This window comes from Chironomus tepperi, unplaced genomic scaffold (genome assembly GCF_022539635.2).
Source record: "Chironomus tepperi strain 1889 unplaced genomic scaffold, CSIRO-AGI_Ctep_v1 contig_445, whole genome shotgun sequence".
NCBI classification, from domain to species: Eukaryota; Metazoa; Arthropoda; class Insecta; order Diptera; family Chironomidae; genus Chironomus; species Chironomus tepperi.
Window position 1 is genome coordinate 3601208 of NW_027226567.1, and position 25958 is coordinate 3627165.

General features: G+C 31.4%; 1 protein-coding gene and 1 long non-coding RNA gene across 4 annotated transcripts in view; one reads left to right on the forward strand and one right to left on the reverse strand.

Annotated features, from left to right (window-relative positions):
• Nucleotides 1-25421, reverse strand: part of Mnr (Membrane-bound Notch regulator) — a 90285-nt gene extending 64864 nt beyond the window's left edge. Inside the window, exon 1 of one of the 3 annotated variants that reach the window (XM_070650578.1) lies at nt 25400-25421. The gene's annotated coding sequence lies outside the window, so the exon portion shown is untranslated. Of the gene's footprint in view, nt 1-9389; nt 9808-25399 lie in introns of those variants that run through there. The other 2 variants (XM_070650577.1, XM_070650576.1) reach the window with 2 other exon arrangements.
• LOC139098414 (uncharacterized) lies at nt 14374-15390 on the forward strand. Its single transcript, XR_011545195.1, has 3 exons — nt 14374-14765; nt 15062-15088; nt 15174-15390. It is a non-coding gene; the product is annotated as an uncharacterized lncRNA (long non-coding RNA).
• Nucleotides 25422-25958: the final 537 nt, after the last annotated feature.

Below are 25958 nucleotides of genomic sequence, written 5' to 3' on the forward strand. Positions count from 1 at the left end.
CCAATATTAATGGATGAAATGATTTTCGCGATTTTTACTTCTTTTTATTTTTTTGTTCCTTTATTCTTCTTCCTGCTTATTGAATATGCGTTTTTCATTCAATTCCTCCCTTTTTTACACATTCGGTGTGTATTTTTATTCATTTCTGTAAGGGAAGCATTCATTTATTATGTAACGTTGTTGGGGAATTGAGGAAGCCAGTCTTACTCAGAATATGTAATATCCAAACACTGTCAATCCACATGGTGGCAGCCCCACCATCAAGATAAGAATGGTCAGGACCCAACCTGGATTAACAACGAAGACCCTTAATGCCCTTAAGGAAGAGGGGTGGTTTGGGGTTGTAAGAGTTGTATTGTTGTCAGGGTGGTTTAATAGATCCCAAAAATTTAGGGAGATTTAGATTATTTCACGAAAAAGGGGGAGTAGAGCGGTTGGATTGACCCATAAGCTCCTTATCCCACCCCCGAATGCGTCCCTAAGAAGTATTGATGTTATGCTCCATGGATACCCCTTATTTCGCAGGATGTGTTTCAAAAAGTCGATATCCCCACGTTACATAACAAGTCAACGACCCCCTTAACTTTTTCTTCATTTCTTTTGTGCCTCTCATCCACCTACAGTGCTTATTCTTCTTCTTTTTTAGCGAATTTTTGCATAATAAATGTTTCTTAATTTCCACAATTTTTTCTCATTATTGGCATCAATCATGTTTCGATAAAGGATGTGATAAATCGATTTTAAGTCTTATTTTTTTTTTTTTTTGTAAGATTAATGGTGTCATTACCAAGGGTATATTCTCAAGACAAGAGGATATATTGCATGAAATTAATTAAATTACGTGAAATTTGATTCTGTTTTTATTTGCTTTTTTAGAACTGAAATGAAAGGATGATTGACGAGAGTCGATTGATTACTAATCAATTTGTGCTTGTTTGTTAACATGAAAAACTATAATTCTTATAGTTGTAAGGACATTTATCAAGGCTTCATTTGCATGACATTAAATGTTTTTGTCCTATTTTCTACAAAGCTCCATTCAAAAGGAATTTATACAATACCGGTCTGCAGAATTCCAAAACTGAAAATATTTAATGAAAAAAAACATTCCAATTCCTTAAAGTTCCTCAATTCAGCTTTAACTCTGACAATATCCACAACAATGTTGTGCTTCCTTTTTGAAATTCAGAAAGGAAAAATCCATCAATTTTTCATAGCTTATCTCGTTTCAATTTCAAATCTCACTTTGCTGATGTTCACAGATTTATTGATTAATTCCAATAAAATGCGTTTCATTTATTCGCATAATATTAACTTATTCACTTTGACTGTGTATTTTATGAACAACCCTCATAATGGCTTTTTCTCTCCCTTCTTCTTGTGCTTCCTTTTTTTTTGCTCTATTCCTTACACACTTTTGCACACATACAATGGCATTAATATGTACTTTTTCCCAAGTAGACTGAAGCTTATTCCTTTTTTTTTACTCATTCTGTCATTATGGCCTTTTTAACGAAAAAAAGAATGGAAACCCTTTCTCAATATACATTATTTTTTTTTTCTTTCTTGTTCAATTGAAATGCCATGTGTACGGAAATAGAGACTAAAACCAAACTCAACGAGAGGTTCTTTGCAGAAAGAATGAAAGAAGGAAGGCACAAGAGAGCTAAATGAAAATGAATGGAGAACTTTAAGGGATAGACTACATATGCTAGAAAAGTTGGAAGTTTTAGGATAATTTGAGGATATTTACGTAAATTTTTATTTTTTTTTATTTTTTTTCCTGTGTTTTGAAGTTTTTTGAGGTTATTAGAGTCCAAATAAAGCTATTCTGATCTAAAAGATCCAAAAGCTTCGCAATACATGCGTCTAAGAGCTAATGACACTTGAAAAGTGTGAATTCGCAGAGTCACTGTTCTCAAACTTAGACATACAGTATTTTAGTGAGATTCAAACCACTTCAACTCACTGATTCTATTGGAAATGTCTAAATTGAAGCAAAAATGCTTTTGAAACATCTCAAATTATTGATTTAATACAATAAAAATAGATGCGAAAATCATTGCAATAACTATTACATAGGGCATTAGTTGACGCGAAATGAGGAGAATGTTTGCTTCAACTGACGCGAAATGAAGAGAATATTTGCTTCCATTGATGCAGAATAAATTGATAATCTTTGCTTCATCAATTTACTAATGAGAATGTTTGCCTCAATTGATGCGAACTAATTAGAAAAATCTTCTTTTCAATTGATGCAGAAAAATAGATTTTTAAGGAATCTTTAAATGATGCAGAAAACTGATCAAAATAATTTGCATCATTCAATCCAGATGCCAATCAATGGCAATTGTTGCAGCATTTTCTGCTTCAATTGATGCCATACATTTCGCTACAGATGCAAAAATGTCAAAAATCCCTAAAAAGTAAACAATTGACTTCAATTGATGCCATAAATTTCGCGTCAAAAGACGCAAAAACATCAAATAATCCATAAAAAGTGAACAATGTACTTCAATTGATGCCATAAATTTTGCTTCAAAAATATCAAAGATCCCTTGAATGTAAACAAAAAAAGTCTATATTGACACATTCTGAATATATTTATGTTCAAAAATCAATCGATGCTAATATTCTTTGTACAATATACAAATCTTTAAAGAGCACCTAACCCTTGAAAAAAAAGAGAGAATTTTGAAGTAGCACAAGAGGAAAAATCGACATTAAAGAAAGAAAAAGAAAAAAAATCTATTGGGAAGAGAAAAAAAAGAAAATCATTTCTCAAATTAAAGTTGCTCCCCCAACTATACGGATATAATGTTCGAAATATACATAAAATTAGATGAGCATGTGGAATAGTCACCGAAGATAGATGACTTGAGCGAATTTTTTTGTCTGATTTGTAAATCTTACTTAAGATTACGACAGAATATATGACTGAATGGTAATGAAACTAGATGTATAGCATGTATAAGGTCAATAAATAAGGAGGGAAAAAGTTTTGATACTTAAGAGGCCATTTTAATAGGAAGGCAAAGTGATTAAGAATCTCATTTTATTTGTTGCTAAAAAATTCCTTTCCATTTTCATTTCCATTACTCCAATCCGGACGACGAACATAAAATGAATTAATATTGTTATCAAGAACACTTGTAACTTTGTAAAAGTGTACAATAGAAGCGAAACAAAATGCATAAGTGGTATGTATGTTCGTACACCCAATCTCAAGGAAGAAGAAAAGACGAAAAAGAAATATAAGGACAATAATAATGAAAGAATGAAAAACTAGTAAAGACGTGGTCACCCGTGATCGGCAGTTGCGCTCCTAAGCTAAACCTCACGTAATAAGCAAAAAACCCCAGGAGTAGTTGAAGGCGGCAGACCGACGGACTGACAGACAGACAGACATACATGCAAGCGGATGGACACACAGATGAACGGACAGACAGACAGACGAACGGACGGACAGACAGACATGCGGACGGACAGACAGACATGCGGACGGAAAAACAGACAAACAAACGGACGTACAGACAGACAGACATACCAACGGACAATAGCGTCTTTTCTCTTTATGAAAATGCGCTAAAAAAAGTTGTATGAATTAGGGTAATAAAGTTCAATGACGAAAATATCGATCGAATGGAACTTTTTTTTTGCTATATTTCTTCATGTATGCTCAGTTGTCTGATTGTGATTTGGCCTATAAATAGCTGTCTTACTATTTAAATAATGCGACAACTCTGCTGTAGTTATCTGTAAGTAGAAAATGATACCATAAATGGAGAAAATCGCATTAGTCTCGCTCTGTAACATTTCAATGGGCTTTGACTTCGGTTAACTCATCATAATTTTTTTTCGCACAATATTCTCTTCCTATGCGAACTTACAAGTTCAATATTGAAGGCCATTAAATTTAATTTCGTGCTAACAGCTTCTCTATGTGTTAAAGTATATTCTTCTTTATTTATATAAGGTTGTTTACGAGAGAGAGATTGGCATGAAACGAGTAATGAGATCATTATAGGTGGCTGTATAACTCATAAACCTGAATGATTAATGAAAATAATTCATATTAGCCTAATTAGCAGTCAGCTTGCGAATTATATTTCAATCTTTCACTGTCCTATGATAATGAATATAAATAAGATTACGTCATCAATTTGCGCGGATTGTAAGATGGAATTTCCGTCAAACTTAAAATGAAGTTGTTTTTAAGTCATTGAAAGGTTAAATAAAGCTGAAAATTCATTTTAAGGGGTGTGCAACTTAAATAAACAATTTTAAGGGGTCGACGACTTTTTTTTAAAATAAAAGTGGCAAACCCCTTTGTATTGTTTACTTTCATAAATTGCACACCCCTTAAAAATTCAATTATCCACAATTTCAATTGAATTTAATAATTAAACGTGTGAATAACAATAAAAATTACGGAAATTTATAACACGTAAGCCATTAATAAATAACGAGCATGAAAACAATGAATTTTTCGCAAGTAATTGTAAAGGCCAATAACATTTGAACAACATACAATATTTAAATGACAAATTATTCGGTATTTACTGCTCAATATTCTGCAGAAAACAGCAACAAATCTCAGTAAACAGGAATAATACAAAAACACTTAAAATTCCAATTCCACTGATAATATTCGTCATAGACATAATCCAGTACATTCTCATGAAATCTTTTCGTTATCAGACATGGAATTTAGTCATCCAGTCAAAAAAGCAATGATCAAGTTCATTCCAATCATAAAAATTGCGTTAAAAATCATCAAATCACTACAAATACTTTTGCATCATCAAACAAATAACTTGATGTTTCAGCAGAAAATCACGATTCTCATTCAATCATTCCGTCTCTTTTACCCTCCATCATTCTTTTTGCCTTACTGCTTCTCTCTCAATTTTTTTTTCACTGTGTTGTTTTTTATTTATTGCGCCTCTTCTGTTAATTTAATAAACGAAGTCAATTAATCTCACATGAAGACTGATTCTACAGCAACTTGTCGACATTTGAAGAATACTTTACATTCAACCCATATTATACACATAAGGTTTATGAATATCTCTTGAAAATAAAAATAAGCGAGAAAATAGATCTTATACTTGTTAGTCGAGATTATGTACGGAGTAATACTTTAGAAGCCATTACACATATTTCACCGTGTCGTTGCCTTTGTTGTGTAGAGTACAAGTGACTTAGTTGCGAAAAAAATAAAAGAGTTATTATAACGATGTAAAGGAATATATATATGGTCTGAGCAGCACAAAAAAATGAGGAAAGCAAGTGAAATTATTTACGAGGCAATAGAAAGTAAGGCTGAAGGGTAAGGAATTTGAATATTTTTTTTCTTTCTTTCTTTTGTTATATTATTTAAATGGCAATTTGTTTTCATAAATGGCTTTTCGTTGTTGTTTTTACTGCCGTTTTCATATTTATGAGAGTATATGTTAAGTAAATAAGTGTAAGTAGCTTCAGTTCTTGAGGGTGGCTCAACGAAAGGAACGAAAATTTTTTTGAAGTCGTTACTTTTGCTCCGGTGATTTTCGCAGAATCATTGCAGCATTTTTTTTAATTTCTTCTTACTCATCCTTACGGATGCCTGCCTGCTTGACTACGCAGCCTTATTTGTTCTCAAAAGTTTCAAATCTCGCTCATAATTATACTTTTTAGCATATTTGCGTGAATATCTTTTATGGAAATCGTGATTTTCGACAGAAGGTCGGAAATTTATTAAGTACGAAATTCCAATGTTGTTATAATTTGACCTAGGAAGGGGTCAATGGATGGTATTTTAGTGTTAATATCTGCTGAATAATAGGTTGTGTTGAAATTAAATGATACGAAAAAACATTAATTTGTTGTAAAGAAAATTTTTGTTTAGAAAAATAACCAGGATGAGATAGTAAATAATTTGAATTTCGCGTCAATTGAAGCAAAAGTGTTTGAAAGGTTTGCGTCAGTTGAAGCAAAATATATTGATGTTGCAATCAAAAAATTCGCATCATTTGAAGCGTCACTTGAACAATAATTCGGATCAATTAAACTAAAATATCACATCGATTGAAGCAAAAAGGTCGATCAATTAAAAAACAGAACCCTTTTGCATCAATTAAAGCTAAAATAAATCAATTGAATCTAAAATTGATTAATCAAAGCAATGATATTTGCACTGATTGAAGCAGAATATTAAATAACAAAATAAAAAATCCAATCAGCACATCCTTGAAAAAAAAGAAGTTTAAATCGAATTTTATCCAACAGAGTAAACTCTGATAGACTTTTTTATCTAATTACCATGACTAGCAATTAATCAAATAATTCCAAGAAATCAGAGTAAAATATCTTTTCATTTAATCGTAATCCTAACTGACAATCAAATTACAAGATCCAGCAAAGCTGTGAATTGGAATAAGAATTGTTTTGTAAAGAGAATCCCTAATAACATAGAAATGCCATTAAGCATTACAATATCATAAGCGAAATTAAGGATATTTTCTACCCCAAGCTTTAGATCGCTCATGTACAATAAGCTCATTCAAGACAACTTCCTTTTGTGAAGCTGCCTGACTTAATTTGCTTTTCGATCCAAAAAGCAGAGGCAAAAAATTTACATCACGAAGTCATAATTTGTTACTCGAAAAAAAAAAACTTTATTCCATCGAAATGTCACACACAGGCCCCAAAAATTATTAGTACATGCTCATTCTCGCAGTAAAAGATTTTGTGTATATAGGAACCGAGGATATATAGAATTATAAATATTTATGCACTTGAATTGATGGTATAAAAATTCAAAAAATAAGCAAGGAATTTGGTATGCGACATTTTTCTATTACTGAATGATATGAGAATTAAATCTTTTTTACATGCATATATCAGGGGTGGGCAACCTTTAACCTTGGTGGGACCGACCAAGTCTCGACCAAACCCCTACATTTTATACTGTTCATGGCAGCTCCAAACATTTTCGACTGTATACTAGTGTACCATGGCTTTCAGTTTGCCCACCCCTGCAATATACTTTTCCCACTTTTACATCCATACCAGTACATATTAAAATTTAAATCCCTTCTCCTCTTCCACTTTTTCACGCTATTTACACGAAACGTATCCGATGTCCATGCATGTTGGACTATCAAAGCAATTTATTTTGCATTGGACATTTATATTTATCTAAATTATATTCAATGGCCCCGGTTAGTTTATTACCATATAACGATATAAAAGATACATAAGCAAAGCGGTGTGTCCAGCTGAGGAGGGGCCAACAAAAAGTGTTTTATGATTCAGAAAAATGAAAAAATTATGAAAATCATTAAATTAGTGTGAATTTTATTTTATTTTTGCTATGTGTGACCACAGGCTAAGGTGGGGTTGGGGGGGAAGGAAGGTGAAAATTTATTTCTACTTTTTTCCCATTATCACGTTCATTAATTATGACAAACAAGGCATCGGAAAGAACACCTATTGTGTCCATATTTCTACGGTAAATTAAACCATGAACTAACATAACAATTGGCACAAAGTTATTTGTTCATTGTCAATGACAGTACAGAAAATATGAAGGATCGCAAACAATGGGGACATAATGTCGAGGAATATAAAAAAACCAAAAAAAAAAAAATTCATTTTTCATAATCATCCAAACGTTTAAGCGAACTTAACGTTTAGTGCATATAGAATAGATAAGACTGAATGAAGAACTGTTAAGGGTTCTGTCTTCAACTATTTAAATAGACATGTGAATTTTTGTATAAACATGCTTGTTTCAGAAATATAAGGGCAAAGGTTGATGATAACCCACGATTGCTGATAAGAAAAATGTTCTGAGGAATATTGTTATTTAAATTTTAATGAATTACGTTTTATGATTATTAAGAGCTAATTGGCTATTGATCTACATTATTACGTAGTTAGTTATGCGGAAGAATCGAGATTTTAGCACCTTTAAAACCTTCAAAATCGCTAAATTTCCTCAATATAAATTTAGCAACTTTTGAAAATTCAAATTTTTTTGCATCTTTATATTCAATCCATCGTCAATTTGCCTCAAATCAAATTTAACGACAATTAAAAGTTCAAATTTTTTGCATCTTCAAATTCAATCAAATGTCAGTTTTCCTCAAATCAAATTTAACGGCTTTTGAATATTCAAATTTTTTACATCTTTTGATTCAATTCATTTTTACCGGATTCTAATAATTCAAATGTTTTGCGTGTTTAATGTCAATCCAATGTCAATTTCTCATTTTTCAATGACAAATTAATTAATCTACAAACTCATTTAAATCATCAATTGACTCAATTTCAATTACTCAGGAAAAATGTAAGTGTATGAGCTACTTAATCATAATATTCACATTACATCTCGTCTAAAAATAAACAAGATTTTCTTCTCATTTGTAACTTTTCTTCGGAATAATTAGATAATTCTTCAAAAATTGTAAACAAAAACGCAATTTCATATAATATTGAAGATTTTAAAGTATTTTGTTCCTAATAACCAGTCCAATAAGCGTCAAAATAAATTTTAAAATACAACAGCTTCGCCACAAAATCCAATAAAACCTGAAGGTTAATATTTTTAGCACAAATTGATTATTCAAGGTGTTTATTATTAATTATTACCAAGAAAACATTCTTACAGCACAAAAAAACGCTTAATATTCCTAAATTTTTGCAAATACACAAAGCTCTCGACGAATTATGAGCATTTCACCAACGGAAGAGCTTGTCGAGTCAATATGAAGCCTCTCCCACGAGACATAAATAAGCTTGTAATCCAGCTTATCAGCTGATATACCAATTGAAATTTATAAGCTCACTTCTGTTGTCAAAACTGTCTATGAAGTATTCTCGGATGGATATATCAAAAAATAATAAATAAATAAAAAGGGAAACAAAAAAAATTGACAAAAACCGGTCAATACTTGTTTAAATCCATTTATGTCATTCAAAAGGCACAATACACTAGCAAAAATAATTTCTGTATAGCTTAAAAAATATTTATATATATTTTTTCCCCCGGAATGAAGCAATATGATGTCATGAATGTCAAGTCGAATAGCTAAACGCGGAATCAACAACTTGCACACAAATTAAAACATGAAAGCATCGCTTGATATGACATTCAAGTTCAACAATAAACAGCAAAAAACTTTCATTTCAATTATTTTATTGTGGATTCTTTATATGCCTTCCAATAGACAAAAAATATTAAAATTCAATTTTTGTGCGAAACAGCTTCGATGGCGTCAACAACCAATTTGATGGCGAAAAAAAAAAATAAGGCAAACATAAATATCTATTTTTGATACTTTTTCTTCAATGTCTTGGCAAAAAAAAAAATGTAAATTAGAATTACATAGCGAGACACTTACTTGCCTGTCTCTCAGAGATTGTTTTTCTGCCTTCAAAAAATTATTTTTTACTTCTTTTTTTTATCTTTTTCTATTTTTTGAGAATTTAATTATATTTTTTTTATTTTTCTTTCTTTTCTCAATAAATCACAACACAGATTTGATTTCTTATTATTTTTCACGATACACAAGATCCACAGATTCACTTATATTATCAATGTATTGCTTGCTCCACAGCTGTACGTAATAAAAAAAGTATTTGTGTAAAAATCCAACGTGATAATTAACATTCAAAACTGTCTGATTGAGCGATTCAATGTGACTGACTTACGAAGCACAACACAAAGCAGCTTTTTTTTTACAAAAAAAAGACTGTCAGAGACGACAAAAAAAATTCATTCGATCCTCTCCTGACAACGTTTTAATTCAAACTGAGTTTGATTCGTAACAGAGAAAAGAAGCACAGCACAGAAGTGTTTTTTTGGAGAATCATGTGGAGTAAAGATTGAGAGAAAATGTGCAGTTTATGTGATAGTATTATGTCTGCTCCGCTCTCTGTTTATTTGTGTGCGCACACAAATGTGACGACTCTGTGAATGCTCTCGTGTGAAATAAAAAAAAGTAAAGTCAGTCGAGAAAATCTTTTTTCTTTTCTGGATATTCTATTGAAATGTAGGAACGAAAAAGCTTTTTTTCGCGGCATTGTTGAAATATGAATTTGACTTTTACACATGCAACATTATTATAAAATGTATGAATGTGATTGTTGACGGAATATAATCGTTTAAAGATGCATCATTTCAATGTCAAGACACACTTGCTTGTTTTCCTCATTAACTTATGATTCTCAAATCGTAATTTGTTCTTAATTCATTCACATTGCCTTTTTATTTATTCGACTTTGATGTTTACAACTCAAAAACATCTGGTTGTGCTGATGATGATTTGTTTAATTTGTGGCCCATCTGACTTATTGGCATGCTTTGATTTTCGGTTTATGTGGGATTAATGTTGATACACATATTTTAGATGTCTAGGTCATAATGTTAGATCTTACAGGTTTCCTAATCTATTGTACAAATAAGTCTGCACAGCACACACATATGCAATTGCAGCACAGACATACCACGCGACACATCATAATGTCAGATCTTAGATTTAACCAGTGTTGATATCTTGCCTTTGACTTTAAAAAAGGCAAACTTTGCAAAGGAAATGTAAAGGCAAGGTTTCTCAAAAAAGGATCTTTCAAAGGCAGAAAAAAGGCAAAGGCAATTTTTTCTGCCTTTTCAAAGGCAAAATCTTCGCAAAGTCAAAGGCAATGCCTTTAATTTTTCCAAAAAAATTGAATTTTTGACAAATATAAAAATGGAAAAAATTTCAAAATTACATAAAATGATAGTTTTCAATGACAGCTTATGTTTCCAATAGTTAAGGCACAAAAAAATCCATTTTTTAAAAAATTGTCTGCCTTTGCAAAGATTTGCCTTTGCCTTTGACTTTGCCTTGCAAAGGCAGAAAAAATTGCCTTTGCCTTTTTTCTGCCTTTGAAAAAGGCAAAATCTTTGCAAAGGCAAAGGCAATGCCTTTTTCAAAGGCAATCCATATCAACACTGGATTTAACCCCAAACTACCTCTGACTTTCGCTATATAAGAATATAAAATCGATTTAACAATTTAAAGTCAATTCCTACATCTCATGCCTGCTTTTACTGCTCGAATCACGCTTAATTTTGATTCATTCTGTCACGTTCGACATTCCCTAACGGCAAAAACCGTAAAATATTGTTTTATTTCGCAGTTTTTTTTATGATCTAAGTGGGGCATGCAGTCAAAGAACAGAATTCGCTTTACTGATTAGTACGTTAAATGTTAGCCTTAGATTCATCATAATGAATGAATTTTTTCCTTCTCGAAGTAATAGTTAGCAATTCATAAACAGAGTTAATTTGAGCACTAACGTCAATATGAGATAATTAGCTATTAAGTCATCAACAGAATATATTATTAACATTGTTTTAAAGTCAGGTTGCAATACCGAGCTGCACATTGACATATGTCGATGTCTAAATTGCCATTCAGTGCCTAAATTGAAATTTTCTAACAAATTTTACTGAAACTTTCAAATTTTGTGCCTTTGTAGATACAACATTGCACTTTTATAGCGATTATTGTAGTATATCGCTCGGGATGCTCGACAAATCGCCGTATGAGTGTATTGTGTGAATCATATGTTTTGATGAACATTCTGTTATTGAGAATAATTAGAAATTGTTTTCATTTTTTGCGGGTTTTAATGAATTCAGCAGGAAATTCGTAATTTTTCTTGATAAAAATTCTATTTTTAGCAAATTTTTAGTCGATTAAGTTTGAGAGCTGAGTATTCATCATGAATCAAAAACCTCATTGATACTAGCAGTTAGGTAACCAGGAAAAGGAATCCATTTCCCGGGGCGGCTTAACAGTATTGTAATTATGGTGAGGAAAGCATATGCCCGGGGCGCTTTTGTAGTTTCATTCCCAAAGTTGGGAAATCATTTACCGGAGGCGCCTTAATAATGTAACATTGGAAAATAATTTAATTATTCAATCCATAAACATATAATGTTTATTTTCGGAATAGAAAAGAAGAGGAAAGGGGTAGCTTTTCCCCAGGGCGCTTTGAGTCCTCGCAGCATTACAGACTATTAAAAAGCACAACATTAAGTTGTAAATTTTACAATTCAATACAAAAACGACCCAATCCTGTCACATAAATTCTATAAAGATGAAAATAATTCAAGCATTTGTCTGGTCTAGACATCAGCCAGTCGACCACCCATCCAGTCGTTCAAATTTGCACATAAAAATCGAATCCTTAAACAAGAAATAACATTAAAAGGCATTTTTACGTTGAAAATTATCTACTGCCGTATGTGGCGCAATAAATCGTCTGATAATGTAAATAATGAGTCGTTCCTATCGAACGATTTCATTTCATCTCTCTCTATTGGTAATACATGATATAAAATGTGTATATTTTCTCTATCTGACTCATATCTTTGTGAAAATTATCATAAAAAATTACTTTTTTCCACGCTCTTCTCTATGTTGCCTTTTTGTCATCACGTTTTGCCTCGTGAGTCTCTCATCTCCTCACTCCATTCATCTTTGTTATTCTGACTGTAAATAATAGCAGTCAATTTGTGTGAAGGAAATAACTTTGCAATAATAAATTCATATATGGATGAGTGATAGAGCAAAATCTATAGACATTGAAATCAGTAATGATCGTGATAATGTGTGTAATAATCAATCGAGGTTGATTCTTATTTTCGAGGCGAGAAATTTTCCATCATAAATGTCTCATCATCACATTAAGTTTAACTTACTTCTCTTTTTTAGGTTCTACATACATGGATGTTATAAAACTATTATCTCATCGTCATTTTGATTTCTTTCTATATTTAGTTTCGATCCTTCTTGTGATTGTTATTCAATAACAAAGAACTCAGATGTGTGGGTTTATGTATGCTTTTGAGGCAGATTGCTTTCAATGGGTTTGGTGCAATGAGGAAAAACAGAGTTCCATAAAGTGAAATTGATCTGATCTGTGCTGATACAAAGCGCATTATTGATTAAAAGTTTTAAATTCAATAACTTTTGATGAAGAAATAATTAACGGATATTTCAGATTCAAATTATTGTCCCTCAATATTTGCATCATTTGATGCAAAAGATCAAAGAAGCAATGACAATTTTGTTTTGAAAATTGAATACATTTTAATTTTAATTTCAATTCCAAGAAGAATTCTAATCAAAAGATCAAAAGAACTAAAGACTTCAAACATCAAAACAAGCCACAATGCCAAAAAACCAGTATGGCAACCGAATATTTATAAAAAAAATAAGGTAAAAAAATAACATCATCGAATAACAATTTGCAATAATCTTTAATGAGATATATTCAAGATGAGAACCGAAGAAAAGTAGATATAGGAACGATAACGGTAATGATGATAGAAAAAAATTAAAGGAAGACGAGGTATATGGTGAGAATGGAATGAAAAAAACTTGAGAGAAAAACCACAAATACAGCATAAAAAATTGTACTTGAATAAAACTCAACAATTTCCCATTGAAAATAATATTGAAAAACATAAAAAATTCATTCATATACGTTCGTATCAATGGTGAAAAGTCCCGATCATACCATTTTTTTAGTATGCTATAAAACCATCACTTTCATCGTCATAGTAATAATATTCTCGGTAGAATTCATTTATTCTGTTTCTCTCACACAGTGTCGCCTTCTAATGCAATAAGTGAAAAAAAGCTTCCTTAAAGCGATAAAAAGAGATGTACTGTAACATGCAGTATAAGAATATATCTCACATACTCTATTTTTTCTCGTGCTTACAAGTTCAAAAAAAAAAGATCATAGAAATAAAAACTAATAAAAATGGTAAAAGAAGTTAGGTGTGGGCACATCGATGATATAAAAAAAAAAACAGCAATAAAAGTACATTAGGAAGTTGTCAGCATTTTATCGGTGAAAACAAACATCTTCCGTATGACTTATGGCATTAAGTTTCTGCCCTACTCACTGTGAGAACAATACATGGATGATATTAAAGAGGCTCCTTAAATAAAACACATGAAAATTAGAGCAAAATAAGGCTAATGGATATGAGAATACCATAAACCTTTAAAAAAGCTAACTAAAAATTTTTGAGCAATTGCCAAAAAAAAACTTACAGAGTGGACGCATGTTGATTGCATCTCATCCCACCAGCAAAACCCAAAATACATTAAAGAAAATGTGAGGGAAGTAATGTCTTAAAAGGTATAATAAGTAGTGGCGCAACACAAAATTTGAGTAGATTTTCGCTAAAATATAGCTATATGTGTATATAGCACATGAGGAATGAACAGATCTCATCACATTATATGCCAGCAATTTTGGAAATGAAAGGAGGTTGTTTTTTTTATATTTGTTTAATTCTAATGTTACCATAGCATTTTACTTACGTTTATGAGGATGGAGAAATTGTTTTTTTTTTCTTTTATTTCCATTTTCTTGCTTTCAAGAAGAGACATAAATGGTCCATTATGGCAATGAGTAAAGGAAACGACTAGTATAAACGTGGTCACACGTGACCAACGGAAGTGCATTTTTTATCGCAAATAATCAAAAATTCAAAATCCAGTATTAAAAAACACAATTCTGACAGAATTGCAAAAAAGCGCATCGAAAAAGCTTAAACTGCAGGAGTAACTCAGCGGCAGACAGTCGGGCGAACAGACAGACAGACTGACAGACAAACGGACAGACTGTCGGACATACTGCGTCCAATAGTGTCTTTTCCTGTAAGGAAAATGCACTAAAAATAAACGAAAGCCAGAAGCATCTTGTGGGTAAATATAATCTTATTGGAAAATTCCAAACCTCCCCCCAGTTCTTTATGCTTTAAAACATATACAGAAACAAGCAATAATACAGTTGATGTTGTGGATCAACCGTCAACATCATCTTGTATTTTCTGTAAAATGAAATAAAATGAAATGAGGAAAAGTTTTTCATTTTCCAGTCTATTTTTTCCCATTCTGTCCACTAGAACGCATTTGGCATCATAAATGACCTGTGACTGTATTCAATGTTCTGTTCAACCATTCAAACATATTTTTTTCTTTTCTTTTTTTCTATCCTGAAGGGGGAAATCAAGCAATTTATAAGATTCGTAAGCCTCAGCTGGATGAAATGTTAAGGAACACACAGGAAATTGTGGAAACATTTTTCACTTTTTTTTTTTGCTTTTTTTGCAGAACCGATTTAAGAGAAATTATTGAAGGCGCCTTTTAAAAGCACTCATGTGAGGAAGTTGAGTGATGTTATCGATGAACTTTTACTGTGTAAAACACAACGTACGTAATTGAACATGCAATCAGAAAACTTTCTTAGACCGATATTGTGTATGTTTATGAAGGTAATTCAATGAATATGAATAAATTATAGTTCTAGGCACAATTCAATCAACTTGCAAAAGGCCTTCTACTTCATTTAATCAAAACAGAACAGTAAAAGTTTGTGACATTTACACACAAGATAGAATGAATAACAGACAAAATGATTCGCTCATCAACATTCGTAAATGGATGTAGAACTACTACAAAAATAAGAAAACTCATCATTTTCATTTCCCCAAAAAAAAATAATAAAATGAAATGAAAATAAAATGAAGAAGTTTACAACAAATATGTACGAATTTCGTATGTATCCTCTGTTCTATATGGACACAGACAATTTATATAAAAGCATGCTGCTGTTTTTTGGTGCTCATCTCATTCATGGTGTTTTAAGAAAGTACAAGAACTTGTCTCAACTGCTTGTTTTTTAGTTCTTTTTATGAACAATCATTTCGATAAGTATCGCATTATACAGCTATCGTCATTCACATGTAGATTTACATTTTTAGTAGTAATCGGGGTTATTGAGGCGAGGGCGACAGCAAGCACAAGCAAAAATCATAAATGATTTTCATTTACATATTGTTTTTAATAATAATGCCATTTGATCTTGATGTTCCTTTTGACATAAGTTCATTTTACTTACATATATTTTCTTCTTTGTTGCTCGTTTGGGTATGTTTTAAGGATTAGTATACCATTCTTGCTGTTCTGTCTGACTATACATTTGCTATGTTTCAATGGCACTGCTGGTTATGACACTTTTGTTAATTAAATACTAAAGATAACTTTAAATCGATGTTTACTCTTTAAAATTCCAATTCAACTAAAATCAACAAAAGAGGTGTGCTTCTATGATTGAAAAAAATTCAAAATTAAGTCAACCGTTGGAATTCGAGGTTAAAAATTCCCAACACTCAATCCATGCACTCATTTGTTGAATGCACAACCAAAGCTTTTAGTAAAACAAGTGTTAAGCACACCACATAACAATCAATTTACGTTCTAACTATTTTCTGTATTCTCGAACGCATTTCCAACTTATTCACATGCTTTTGCCCTTGTCCTCTTATACAGAGTTAAGTTACTGCCGTTGTTATCATAATCATACTTGATGAAGCTGTTGACTTTTTACTTACACAATGCCCGTTGTGAGCTGTCGACTTGGCATTCACATGCGATGATGACGATAAACAGTAAACTAACGAAATGAATCAGCTCGTGAATTGAATAATGTTGGGTAAGAAATGAATGGAATCGTGAATGAGACGAGGATTGGCAAAAAGGAATGGGTGGGGTGGGCCGTCTAGCTGACAGAATTCATTTTGCCATACTTTGTACACCGCATAAACACTAAACTACTTCATTTTTAATATCAATTTGAAATTCAGAAAAATAAATGAAAATAAAACATGAAAAATCCGAAACGGAAATATCGTGAGCTATAATTCACACCGACATTTAAGTTGCGTGCTACCTCATTTAGATGTTATTTCTCATTTTTGATATTATTATGGGAATGTGCTTCGACCTGGGTTGGCTGTTGATAGAGAAATTAAAGGAGAAGAAAAGAAATAGCCAAGGAGCATAGAATCAACAAATAATTACTATACTGATGCATGCAATGTCTTTAATGCAGTTTAAGCTCTTGAAAGACATCCAAGAAATTTATATAAATATTTTCATCCACCCTTCTTTATTCATTTCAATTTTGTGGATAACAATTCGTTTTTTCTTCTTTTTGGGTTGCAATTTCAAATCATAAAGTGTCAATTAGGATTTTAATTTGAAAATCGAAATTAATTTTAAATGCCTTAAGCTTGATAATGTTTATTTGTACTCAATGTTCAGTCATTTTATGGCTGTGAATTTATTTTTGATTTCATAATTAACGATTGAAAATTATTTGAAAATTTTTAGCATCATTTATGCAAAAGAGATGCAGAAATTATTTAAATTAAATAAATTCGTTATAAAAATTAGTTATTTCATGCATGAAAAATTCAATTGTTTAAATGAAATTAATTCAATTTGAAAATTCCAACAGATCCTTCCTCATATCTGCATCATAAACAAACAGGCATTTTCAACATTCCTTTTTTTTTGTTCTTTGATAATTTATTTTCATTGCATTCACTGCCTAATTCATCTGTCTATTATGATGAAAAATTGTTATGTGTATGCAGTTGCCAATTCAATAATGATAATAATAAATAAAATGCAATTTTGATGATAATGAGTGAAAATGTTTGCAGTACCACGAAAGGTAATCAAAAACCATTATGAGCAGCTGTTGTCAGATGAACAATTAATAGTGCCAGAGAAAATGCATTTTCACATGGCATTTAAAATTATTATTTGAATTTTCAAGCATCAACACTCGTATAAACATGTATGGCAAGAGAGGTGCCCATCCTCACTCGAGGCATCATAAAATGAAATTAAATTTTTTGGGGGTGGAGAATTAAAAGCATCCAAAAGGAGGTTGAGGGTCAACACATTGAAGTTTTTTTTTTTAATTGTTTAATTGAAGGGGCTTTGAATAAAGCTTGATAGTGAAATGAGACTTGTTTGCTCACAACAAACAAAAAAATAACATGAAATATCCTTTTCCAGCTGTGACACACAAAAAAAAATTGAGAGAAAAAAAAACAGATTAAATAAGAATATGCACGAAAAAACGTTTATGGGAAGGATGATGAGGCGCATTTTTATGGACGGTAATTAACTCAGAGTGAAATGTATGAGGGTTTATGGTTCTGTCTGTAAATTCCATTGAGAGAGAAGAGCTTCTCTTTTTTTGGGGGGAGAAGCATGCCTGAATTCAAAAGCAAATATGCTCGGTTCATAAAATAAGGCAATTTAATCAACCGGATCTAAATATCTGTAAGTCTTATATTTGTGGTTCATTTGCTAGATCCTCAATTCAAACCACAAATCCTGAGGTGGAAAAATGTTCGGTTGAATAATTCATAAAATGCTCCGAAAGAGGATGTCCGTCCGAAAAATATAATCAATTTAGGTAAACAACCCCTTCTGATATATTGAGACGTACATCGATGATGTCCAACAGGATTTTGGAAGTTCCCAAAGGGATTTTAGATTCCGGACGAAATCGACTTTAGTTTGTTTTAAAGACGATTGAATTTGTATGAAATTTTATACTTCACAAGTGTTAGCAGACACTTAAGACAATAGAGTTGACTCTGGGGTATCGGGCAATAAACCCAGAATCCATAACACTATATTCTATGAAAACAAGGGTTCGATCCCTCTGGTAGGAACCAGAGGTTGATTTGGCATGTGTCACTGTCAATTCATTCCAAGAATCATTGAGACAGAGAAAAGATTTGATTCCAAAGGATACTTCAACATCAGAACAACTTTTGAATGCAGAATGTACATCATCATTACTTCCTGTGTCGCCTGCTGTTCAGTTTGAGAACCGCAATTCTAAACTTCCACTTACTACTAGCCCAAAGCTCTAATGTATTCTCTAAATACGTCCGTCAACGCTTCCTCATCCCCACCATATATTCCCAAATGACAGACATCATAACTAAATGACCTAAATCGCCCACATCATCTCTTTAAGTCCACCAAAATGAATATATTTCTATTGTGACATAAATATGCTAAAAAGAAAAATATTGTGAAACATAAGAGAAATATCACACAAAAAAAAAATAAAATAAACATTGTGTAGACCCGAAGGAAAAAAAAGCTCTGTGGGAAATTCAATTAAGGCATTTTACGAGAAACAAGAGAGGATGAATAAAAAAAGGTTTAATTTAGATTTGAAAGAGTTGAGATAGACAGAAATGAGACGTTTCGGTTAAAAAAAGATGAGGCATAAGACCGGATACATATAAATACATATATATTTCTTATTTAGACGAAAAAAGGTAAAGGTTTAGAGATTATGACATTTTGCGGAGATGCTCATATTATGTTTTTGTGTGCCTCAGATTTTTGCGGAAAGAATACATAAATCAGGATTGTTTACATACACTTTGAAAAACAGAGATTTTCATTTATTTCAGTACTTTCAATCCACCCAACAACCTTTCTTATTCAATTCATCTCTTTTCTTTCCCTTAATTCCGGAAGAAAATCGACTTTGGTGCGTTCTATGGATGAAGTAAACTTTTAAAGAAAATAAGAGAAAGATCATATACATGCATACATAAGAGGAGGAATATAAGCTTTCCGGAATGACATAATCAAGGCTAATGCCATTTTCAGAATTGGAAGAGACAGCATCAGAAAGAGACAGAAGAGAAAAAAAAAAGGTTCATGAAGATTAGATTGCTCGATGGGTAAAAGGCCATAAAAATAAATGATTTCAAAGGATTCACTCTCTTTAAGTCTCGTAGTGGATGGGAGTTGTTTGTAAACAGTGGCCATTAAAGCATGTGACTTTTATCTTCTCTAAAGTTAGTGTCCATCTTGATAAACAAAAAATTGTTCGTTAAAATTGGAGAAATTTGAATATTTCATGCCTCATAAAATTTAAATTTTAAAAATACGTTATAATTTTGTAGCTCAAAAACACGTGTTTTCTCATCATTTCTGCTATTTTATGCTGTAAAGTGCTATTTTCTTCCTATTTGTCAACATTGAAGCTGATCATCCTAATTATCCAAGTGCTAATGACCTCATAAACACCAGACATCACTCAATAACGATCCCATAAGCTATAAAAGTCATATACATCTACATATTTTGCTCTGCTATGTCTTTCCTTATTTTATTTTTCAAAATATGATGTGGGAAAAGAAATCAATGATTGGAACCTTCAAACCTTCACAAGACTACAATCTTCAATGACTCTAAGATGAGTTGAATTTTTGATTGACTTATTTGGTAATGATTTTTGGCATTCTGTTGTTATTCAAGCTGTTTTTTCCCATTAAATGCGTTCATTCTTATTTCCATTTGAGTTGTAAGAGGATTTTCCAATTTTTTATTTCACATAAATTTTAATGCGATCGATTTTTTTACGATTTATGTTGAGAAATTATTTCAGTATGTACATTCTTGAGTTTATTACACAATACCTTTCGCTTTTGAGCTGTTTTTCTCTTAAGCCGATTGCATAACATTACACAGTTTGACTGAACAGATAAGATTTCCCAAATAACTTTGAATTGATAAGGATTTATGGCTTCTAAATTTGTTCATTTTGCTTTTAATGTTTGTTGGAGTTGGAGAAGTGATGAATAATTCATGAATAAGCTGGATTTACTTAATTAAATTGCAAAAAAAAAAACAATCCAAATTTAAAGCAATAAAAATGAGAAAAATTTAAATTCTAGAAATCTGTTAGTAACTTTAGTCCTTAAATTCTTAAAAATCAGCAGTCATTTCATGCTTTCTCGGCTAGTTTTTATCTTATTTTTCACATCATCTTCCATTCTTCTTATTCATTCAATCCCCATTTCGCTATCACTTTTCATCAATTTGTACCAAATTTGATGTGCTTTTAGAATCGTAAAATATCGCAAATAACCCCAATGATTGAGGAATTGTACAATATTTTTATGAAGACGAAAAAAAAAGACGTGGTGAGAAGGAGGAAAAGGAAAAAAGCTATTAAAATTTATTTGATGTTTCTTATTTTTGTTCTCCGTTTCCTTTAGACTAGGGGGGATGCGGGATCCCGGGATCCCGGACGTTTTTCCGGTCCCGAAATCCCGGGATTGGAGATGCTTCAATCCCGGGATTACGGGATTGAGAATTCATTTGATGTTGATACAAAAACTTCAAGTTTAAAGTCTAAAATTTAAAAAAAAAATAAGAACCACACGTTTAAAAATCATGTCTAATAATATAATATAATAATTTCATCCACAATTTTTGAAGTTAAAAATAAAAATGAGGCTTTACAGTATCAAATAACAAAAATTGATTGAAACTTTTTTTAAAAATTCATATTAAATTTTTAATATTTTGAAAGGCCAGAAATTAAATTTATTTGTTTGTAATTTCTTAAAATTCTGTTAAGGAATACCAAAGATCTCAAAAATTTAGGCAAATTCTGTGTTAATTATGCTTTCTTGATATCGGGATTTCCCGGGGAATCCCGAAAAATCCCGAGATCCCGAAATTTCTATTCCCGATCCCAAAAATCTATCAAAATTGGGATTTTGAGAAAGCATGATATTGACATTTTGATTTCGGCTTTGAAATTACAAATCTTGGCAATTTCAATTAATTTGTTTTGTTAACTATTTAGAACACATTTTTGTGTACTGGAAATGATTTTTTTCATCCTCAAAATTTCTAATAAAACTATTAGTATTACATTTGCACTTGAATTCGACTAAAAACTTGATATTTTTTTCATCGTCCAATCCCGGGATTAATCCCGGGATCCCGGATTGAGATTTCAAATCCCGTAATCCCGGGATTGAGATTTTGTCCCGGGATTGAAACCCCTACTTTAGACCTCAGTCGTGTTGTATTCTTTCCATACCGTCATGAAATACGATTTTTAGTGTTCAATATTATCTAAATTTTATGTTATCGGAAATACACTTTGACTGCTTGCACGATTGAATGACTTTCTTTGCAGAAAATATTTAAGAATTGGCAGATGTGGATAGCAATGAAATAACTTAGAGAACAAGTCTTTTGGAATATGGAGCCTTACAAATGTTTATTTTGACTGTTGTATGGTTTTATATTGTTAAATATTGCAATTTCAGTTGTTATTTTTATTTATATATGAATATTTTATGAATTTAAAGACCGTTACCAGTTCCAAATTTATGGCAACATTTCCATTATTCATTACTAAACCCTTCAAGTGTCTCAAAACTTTACAAATGCTTAAAAACAATTATTGCTGTTGCATGGTTCTGAATATAAAGTAGTCAAAGCTTTCATGAAAAATCCACATTAATGCACAAAAAAACGTGATGATTGTGACATTTCGCTACCTTCTTTTCAAGAAGGGGGTGAAAAAGAGAAAAGAATTTGGGTCGATAAGTGACCTCAATTAAGAGCAATTTACATTATAATAAGATTCAAAACTAAAAAGAAGAAAACGCGTTTTGGAACGAAGGACACAAGAGATTTAATTACTTGTCATGAGAAGAAAACTTTTTTTTCTCTATGTTGTGTGAAAGTATTAAATTTTTCTAGTGATGGGAAAAAAATAAATGTATAAGAAGGAAGGATATAGGATATCATTGCATTTCATTGTTGAATACGGACGAGAAAAAAAGTTTATTACAAGTAGTAGAAGAAAGAAAAAATTGATAGACACAATTTAGTTCTCTTTTATTTTCTCATTTTTCTTTTACTTCTTACTTCATCCTATATCAGATACAGAACTTCCGTCAGAGGCGTATGCTTATTTTTATACTTTTCATGCTTTTGCTGTTAAAATCTATTGATTGAATATTTTTTATACGCCTCCGTTTCAACTGAAGCACCCCATAAATTTTTATTTTACCTGCAATAATCTAATAGTAATGATTTTGAAAATCTGTGCCCATGACACACCTGATTTTGATGGGATTTTTCATTCCTGAAAAAAAGCTCTCTATTTTACATTTCGTCTAGTAAAGGCAAATAAGAAGAAGCAGGAAAGGAAAAGTTTTTCTTTTTCCACTTCCTTCGATTCGTTTTCTTTTTCTATCCAGTTTCCTCTTCTTTTTCTTCTCGCCTTTCTCATTCTCCTTTCTACCGTGATTTAATTTCCAGTCATTGATGATAAATGTATTTTGTGGCTATTAAGAAATGCCTCAAGGAAAGTTATTTTTTAAGGTTTTATATTTGATATAACTGAATAAAGTAAAAAAAAGGGATTTTTTTTGATCGCTTCAGTGTCGGAAGAATGACCAATTGAATTTTTGTGTAGAGAAGTTAATGGCTTACGGAACATTTATAAAATAAAATTCAAGTTTCTTTTATGACTTTGCGGTATTTTTCATTAATTAATTCCCCAACAGCTTTTACAAGCCATTTAGAAGAAAAACTTTTTTTCTTAAAGCTCTCTTCTGTCTTTTCAATTCTAGTCGGTTGACATTCGTTTTTTGGGTGGCAGGATGCATGCTTTGCTGGACATTTTGTTCTGTTTTAAATTCTTTTGGATTTGTTTTAATCCGATTATATATTGTGAGATTTGTTTTTAATCAAAATGGATTTGTAAAAGTTTGAGTGTTCTAATTTAAGGGAATCATGATTGATGATAGAATCTACCGCTTTTGAAAGGATCAACCTTTTCTATTACTCAAATTAAATTAATTTCTTTCAATTTAAATCTATCTAATAAAGGAAATTAAATTTTGCATCATATTCTGCTCTATTTAAAAAAGATGCGAAAATTCAAATTCTAAAAATTCGTTAAAAATCACACAAATGCTCATCAATCACTCAGAATAAATCATAACCATGACTTTTGCACTGATTTCCCTCTTCCATCCTCCAATTATATCCTTTATAGTCGACTTTTCTCCGTTTCCCATGTTAAATACTTGTTCAGTTGAGCACAGTTCAGGTGAGATTTATATAAAATTTATAACTCTCGTCGTATCAAAAACCCCAATTAAAAAAAAAAGCTAAAACGAGAAATTCCAGCAACAACTATAATTAAAAAAATATATCTCGAACAATCGATTGAAATGTTTCACAATCACTGTATATGTATGTCAATGTCTATATAATTTTAGCAACTTTATGTCGTAGCCTTTTTTTTCTGTAGTTGCTATAGAAGTCACAAGGTGCAAAAGATAGAACAAAATTGAATCTAGACAACGAGTAAGGAGGGTAGTTAAATAATGTACAACAACTTGAAAGAAGTAGTCTTTATAAATGATAGTATGTTTTGTTCTTCACATTTTTATTTTATTTTTAGTTATACACAAACATATGTGCATTGAATTGAACGGGTGGTAATCGAGAAAGGGATACGAAAGGAAAAATTTATTGGGTGAAAAAAGCTGTGAAAAGTAAATATTTTTTTTTTCTCTTTGTTTCATATTGTTCTCCCGGGCGATACATCGTGATAACGAAGGTTTCATGACTGTTGCGTGATTTATACGATAAGGAAAACAATTTTGGACAATTTCCTTAATGAATAAGTCACAATCTATAAATAGATTTGGAATCTTTCTAAGGGGATATACCTAGCAGGCATTGGAATTTTGTGTTCAAACTTGTGTAAACACATCTGTTACGTGTAATCAAGGAAATCTACGTGATTCTCAAAATTATTCTTCATTTCAAACGTCTGTGTTTCACAAGCATATTGATTTAATAGTATAAGTAGGCTTTCAACATTCTCCTCAATTTAATAATGCATCTAAAGTATACTTAATAGTATTTATAGATATTTCGGATGATAACTGCAAACTATCGCCTTATGTTCCATCCAATCATCAATCTTTAATTCTCAATTCCAATTTCCAACACCAATCCACAAAGATTTCGTAGATTTTAATGAAATATTAAATTTTCATCAACCAGCTCAACTTAATATTCATATATGAGAAAGCCGTAACCCCATTAAATAAATTAATCCTTTACAACATAAACGTTGTCATTTCTCCTTGTCAAAAAACCGAGAAAAGAGAAGATGAAAATTAATCCAGAAACGAAATTTCAACTACCATGCGACTGTCATCCGAAATATGTCACTCGGTTTTTTATATGACTTTTCATTTCTCGTCGACTCTTCTCTTTTGTCTATTCATTCTATTCGTTTGGGGACTCTTTATTTTTCTATTATATGTATTACATTAGTCGAATGTCTTGTGTCTTATCTCCCCCAACTGACTTTCCATGTGAGCAGCAAAAATCTTGTAATGAGATTTTTTTTTTCTTCCTTTTTCTTTTCCGCAGACATACATTCAGTTTATATATACATCCAAACGTAGAGTAAAAAAAAAAAAAAGAGACAGACTGGAATGAGTGAGGACTGTACGAACGACTAGGATATTTTTGCAAGCAAAGCGAAAAGGAAGAACGGAAGTATTAAAAATAAAATTATATGAATGCCGTTTGTAACCATGCTGTGAAATATATGTGTATATAGATTTCACTATATATACAGGACATTATGTATACACACTTACCCGAAATAATAATAGTAGATGAAAGCTTTTACTATTGTCTAGCATTCACGCGATAAATCCTTTTCTACAGCATTCAATATATTGTTTTATTTCTTTCTATTTTCCTTCTTGCCTTCTTTCGTACTTAATGCCTTTTTTCACAGATTGTTATATTTGTATTGTTTTGAGAGGACTTTCATTCTATTTTGAATAGCATTAAATTAAAAGAAATCGTCTTATTTGGTTTTGACTTGTGAGCTTAAGCCTTTTTTAATCTTTTCTCATTTCACTGCCGAAATCCTCGCATTTGTGAATTCCAAATAAAACACACAACACAATCCGCTTTTAAATTTAATTTTTCCTTCTTTACTGCATTTAGATTTTATTATTTTTTAAAAGCACGAGACACGGAAAAAAAAAGATTGCAACATTTAAAAGGAAAATATACAACTGAGAAAATTCATAATGCGATTTCTCCAATAATGCTCAAAATTCTTCCTGTGAGAGAATTTTCTCCCATTTTATGCTCAACTCTCTGTTTTCCTTAATGTCTCGTGGAAAATGTCATGCAATGTGTCAC